The 5,868-nt window shown below is 35.2% G+C and overlaps 1 long non-coding RNA gene across 1 annotated transcript; it reads right to left on the reverse strand.

Moving 5' to 3' along the window:
- Window positions 1-1,002: 1,002 nt before the first annotated feature.
- On the reverse strand, window positions 1,003-1,948 carry LOC149091669 (uncharacterized). The gene is made up of 3 exons (XR_016196614.1): window positions 1,788-1,948; window positions 1,546-1,725; window positions 1,003-1,469 (listed from the first exon to the last, which is right to left on the reverse strand). It is a non-coding gene; the product is annotated as an uncharacterized LOC149091669 (long non-coding RNA).
- Between the last annotated feature and the right edge of the window lie 3,920 nt (window positions 1,949-5,868).

Here is a 5,868-nt window from a genome sequence, read left to right on the forward strand (position 1 = left end):
GAGACAGCGGCCTCAGCTGCTTGCGCAGTGCAAAATTAATCACAGCGACGCTTTTCTCTGACATTTTCCGGGCACTTTGAAGTTCGCACAACAGTTGTTGGCAATTTGTATTATGACAAACGGTGCCGGCAGATGGCGCCACACATGTCATGCAAATTATGAAAGTTTCGGCCACACACACACACACACACATACACGTCCATACATAATATGAATAGCTATTGCACTTGGCTGCCGGCCACGCCCATAGCTAATAGAGAGGCAGGGCTGTTCAAGTTGTTGGCCAAGTAGCTGTTTCACTTTGGCCCACACGAAATAAGTCAAAATAAGTTTTATTGTTTATGATAAACAAACAATGAGACTCGCTAATAAATTCGTCTTTGTGTGTGCAAGGGCCAGGAGAAGGGGAGGGGCGACACATGCACGCTTCAATAAATTTGCAATGTTAAAAAAAAAGAAAACAAACAAGCCGAAAACTTGCTCCACTTTCATTTTCGCAGCAGCGAACTTTTAATTTTCCGAACACGTTTCGGACAAATGAAAATAGCCAGAGCCCCAACCACACACACACACATGCCTACATATGTGTGCTGTTAGAAGATATCAAGTTTACCCAGGCTCTCACGTGCTTCGCTGCACGAACTGTCTGAGCAAACAAGTGGAGAATGTAGAGAGTTACTTTTTTTCAGCTCTTCTTTTCGCTTCTTTCGCTGCTTCTTTACGTCTGTTACTCCATGTTGTCGCTCCTATTGTTTGTCGTGTGTGTGCGCGCTCTGATATCGCATTTCTGGTGTCCAAAGCGATTTACATGCTTCGCATTTCCAGCGAACCTTTGAAGTGAGGCTGAGTTTTAGCTTTCACGATTGCCTTTTCACGAGCAACAGTAAATAGAGATAAACAGTTTTAATTGCTTAGCAATATTCTAAAAATGTGGAGCGAAAAATGTTTTATTTTCAGTGAAGCATAAATTTAGAATGAAAAGATTTTTTGAATATGTTTACATTTAATTTTTACATTTTACTTAATAAAAATCTCCTTTTTTTTAAATACATTTGAATTTAGGTCGGAAAATTTTTTGTATGTTTTAAAATTATGTAAGTGTTTAAATATATACACAAAAATATTTTGTTTTAATTTTTGTAAGATTTTTCTGAACATAAACAAATTTTAAAACCAAAATCAAGCGGGGCTCAGGGTATCAGCTAGTCGGACATCCCGAATAAATTCTCTTTACTTAGTCATAGTTCAAATGGTCATCGGCGCCCCCTTGTAAAATAATGCCAAAAATGCTGTCATAAATATAAAATAACTATCAGGAAGACTTCTTGATACAGCAAAATCTTTCGAGCAACCGCACATGAATTGGCATAGATGACATAATACATGACTATTATTTCTAAGAAATTTGGGACTAACCGTATGACATTTACCATCACTGCTACCAGAGCATATAATATCCGACAATTCAGCTAAAAAAAAAATCATAGTTATTAGAAAAATACATAGTCTATACATAATATATATGTTAGATAGATGAGAAATTACCAATTAATTTGTAGCCGGGATTAAGGCATTTTTCCAATTCTGGATCCGGTTTATCATCGGGTTCCTTAGGTACTATTTTTTTTTCATCACTGTATTGCATGAGATCGCGAAAACTTTTGTGTACTGTACGGTTTGCAAATGACGGACAGACGAGACATTCATTTGCTGTGACATTCAGACCTGTAAGTTGAGCTTGCGTGATTTGCCACAGATCCCAATATATATTTCATAAGGAAGCTTACGTGAACTTAGAAGGAGCAATGAACAGACCAAATAAACAATCACATTTTTATATACTTGCATTTTCGAATTTAGATAAAAAATAATATATAAAAAAAGAAATTGAAATTGAATAAAAAATCAATGAAACCTATTCTCCATCTATATAATTGGAAACAGTTTGCTTGGTTTTGTAAAACCTAATTTTGGCAAATGCATACCATAATATAATATATGCAAGAAATATGACCAACTAGGGATAATTGATATGACTTGGATCTGAAAGGGCTATACTCGGATCTACATTTAATCAAATGTCAATATTTTTATGACCTAACAAATTTATGATTTTTATTTACATTTATTTTTGTATGCTTAACAATAATTAATGAGGTAATAGGAATTATATTTATTATATTATATTCTAAAATATTTTCGTTTTGCATAATTCTACAATTTATACAAGTGGACTATTAAGAGACTCTCATCTCCTCTCTCTGCCATTTACAGCGCTGTTTATTTGTATAATTTCGTATTCTCAAATCGAACGAATCGACCTTTGGCACAGTTTGTGGCACTTAAAATGAAGTGGAAATTTGCAGGGTCTGTTGCACAGCTTTTTGCGATTGACATTTTTGCTAATCACGTGTATTGGTTGGATTGCCCTTCCTACTCTTTCCTACTCTACTGTTTTTTTTTTTTTTTTTTTGTAGACTAGTCACCCTTTAGCATAGTTTCCAATATCAATTCCATCGCACATTCAAATTTAAATGTGCTGCCATTTGTGCGAAATGGGTGGACATGAGGCAAAGGTCACGAGCAGGAGCAGCAGGAGCAGCAATTGGAGCAATTTGGCTATCTCTCTTTCGGCTGTGCAAAATGTTTGCCAAAGTGGCACTCCGGCTTCGGGTATGGGCCAAGGACAGGGGCCGGGAGTGGGCGTGGACATGGGTGCATATTAGTAAGAAGCTGTTGAGAAAAAAACAAAAAAATGCTGTGTGTAGGAAAATTGAAATGCTTTTTAGCCAGCATATAGCTGCCAGTTGTCGATGCTGTGTGTTTTTTGCTAACTCGCGCTCTGTTTCTCTCTCTCTCTCTCTCTCCTTCTCTTTCTCTTCTTTGCTCTTTCTCAATAACAGCCAGCCAATACAATTCAGATTTGATGCATTTACATTTGCACCTGTGCCACACACACACACACACACAGACACACGCAGACATCGAAAGACTGTGTGTTGTAAGCTTAAGTGCCATTACATGCAATCGAGTTTTAAGTCGTATTGAGTTCAGTTTTGTGCTTTCAGCTGGACAGCTTTGCCCCCTGCTGCCCATATAAGCGCATAATGCATATTTAAGCATATTTTGTAGTCTACTTTTATGGGCCAGTGGCAACAGCCATAGAAGTAGCAGCAACAGCAGCAGCAGCAGCAGCAGCAGCAGCAGCAAGTGAACTTCATCTAGACAATTTGCTGGATTTGCCCAGCTGCCGCCTCTCGTTATGTTTCTGTTGTGAGCGTGTAGATGTGGGCCATGGCTGCTTATACATACATACTGCTTAAATATTTAACCTCTCTGGTCAACCATGTGCTTAAAAGTGCAATGCAATTTTCATATCGCTTGCATAAGCATTTTCCAAGCTAGTCAATTTTTGATTTTAATGTCAACACAAAATCGATTATCATTTCTAATCAATCATTATTAAAGGCAAAATGCAAAGTATTCAAAAATTATTTACATTTTTCAATCTATTAATTTTCTAGATATTTTTTTTATAAAAGTATATCTTCTATTTCGTTTTGTAAGGTTTATCTTCCTGAAATCGCATTAGCGCTAGTTCCCGCTCGATAAACAAAGTGCAATGCTTATGCCACCTTTGGGTCCAGCACTTGCGTCCCTCGCTGCCCAATGAGACTTGGATCAGCTTTTGCTTACTCAACTGTGTTGAGTACGACATCTACTTTTGAGGCTGCCATCAGCAGACAACTGGTGTTTGCTTATCGCGTGTGCGATAAGTATTTGTGAAATAAAAGTTAACCTTTACCAACCTGTAACATGACTGAATAAACACAATTTGCCTCTGTTTTGCTGCTTCGTTCATTCATTTCATTTCATTTCATTTTCGATTCGTTTCGATTCGTTTCGTTTCGCTTCGTTTTTTGTCAACAATTCAATTCATCAAGCGAAAGTTTCGTTTTGCCATCGAATTTCGTTACGTTCGCTTCTATTTTCTTTAACTGAAACACCCTTGAGAGCTCTTTTTTTACCCATTGTGTTTGCCGAGGCGAAGGGGTATACTAGGTTTGCTTAAACTGTGTTTGTATGTAAAGTGAAGTGTGAGAATTAAGTGCAATATTATTATTATATTATAAATTAAGTATAATTTTCTATAGGTATTCATTCATTCATTAAATTATTTTAAATATAAATTATTTTAAATATTCAATCTAATAAATTATATATATTGGTTATATATAAATATATTTTTAGGTAATATTTAAATTAAACTATTTTTAATTTAGTATAAATAAATAATTATATTAAACATTATTTTTCATAAGTGTATTAATAATATTTAAACTAATATTTCTATACTATGTTTATAGGGATTTTTAATTATAATATATAAATAGCAGATAATTATTTATTTAAAAAATTTATTTAAAAAAAAATGCATGTTAACATATTAAATTTAAATAATTATTAAATATATTTTTAAAGTGTATTTTATTTTTAAATATACATTTAATATATATTAAATATATTTAAAAAAAATTATATATATATATTTATTTATTTATGATTTTTTATTTTTTAATAAATAGTAAATGCTTTAAAATTTATTTCTCATAAAATGTGTCTTGTTAAAGAAGAAAAAATAAGAGAAAATATTTTTAATGAATATTTATTATATATACATATATATATGCTAGTCTACACAATTTATGTACAAATATTCACAGGGTAGCTGTTAGTCAAACACTTTGAGAGCACTTCAATTCGCTACTTGCTTTTCTGTGCTACAAGTTTTTTCTCTGTTTATTTGATCATCTTAGCTGCCACTTGCAGTGCACACACACTCACATACACACAGACACACACACACTCACTCACACAGACAGACAAGCAAGCAGACAGACAGACAAACACACTTCGTTTGGCCAGAAACGTTGGGCGACCTTCTGACTGACATCCTTGACTTGCTGCCGCATAGACTTTTACTTTTGGCTTTGGCAAATATGGCAAATGTTCGACTATTTCGGTGTGGGTGTGTGTGTATGTATGTGTGTGTGTGCGAAGAGCAAAAAGTTTACAAACTTATATTGAAAAATGTTGTTAACACGCAAAAGTTTTTCGCAACGTTTACACAGCAGCTACAGCAGCAGCAACAGCAACAACAACAACAACAACTAGAAAATCAAGCTAAACAAGTGGAATTCAATAACTGGACACACTGTGCAAACAAATAACTGAAGCGTAGGTCATGTTAAAGTGCTTGGAAGATGCCCAGGGATGGGTCGTCTGCCAGCCCCTGGGATTGGGCAAGAACTTTTCGCTTCTTTTTTTTTTTCTTTTCTTTTGAAGGGAAACGCAGCTTAATTTGAATAACATGCGAATGTTGTTGTTGTCGATGTTGTTGTTGTTTTCTCGCTTGGAGTACGTGCTCACCTTTCGGTAGGGTCGTGTGTAAATATTTATTCGAGGTTAAGCTCAACAGCCATTTCGTGGGCCTCCCCTATATATAATCTATGAGTATTTGTCTGTGTGTTAATTCAGTTTGAAGTAACTTTTGGTTCTCTGACTCACTTTTTTTTTTTGTTCACTTGTTGAAAGTCTACTTAAGCATAGGCTAATTTGATTTGGTTTCGCTCTGCGTCGAATAAGATGCACTCAAAGCCAGCAGCAGGAGTAGGCAGGAGCAGTAGTCCCCGAGCAGCTGTCGCTCAATCAAGAACTTGCCACACAAATGCTGTTCTTCTTGGTATTTTATTCAGAAATGTTGTATTTGATGTGTGAAAATAGAAAATGAAATTGAATATGTGCACAAAATTTGCCATTCGATTGCTATTGTAAATCAACGACTGTTCAACAGGTGAGCCTCATTAG

This window comes from Drosophila navojoa, chromosome 3, assembly GCF_054131105.1.
Source record: "Drosophila navojoa isolate 15081-1374.11 chromosome 3, UAZ_NAV_1.0, whole genome shotgun sequence".
Taxonomy (NCBI): Eukaryota; Metazoa; Arthropoda; class Insecta; order Diptera; family Drosophilidae; genus Drosophila; species Drosophila navojoa.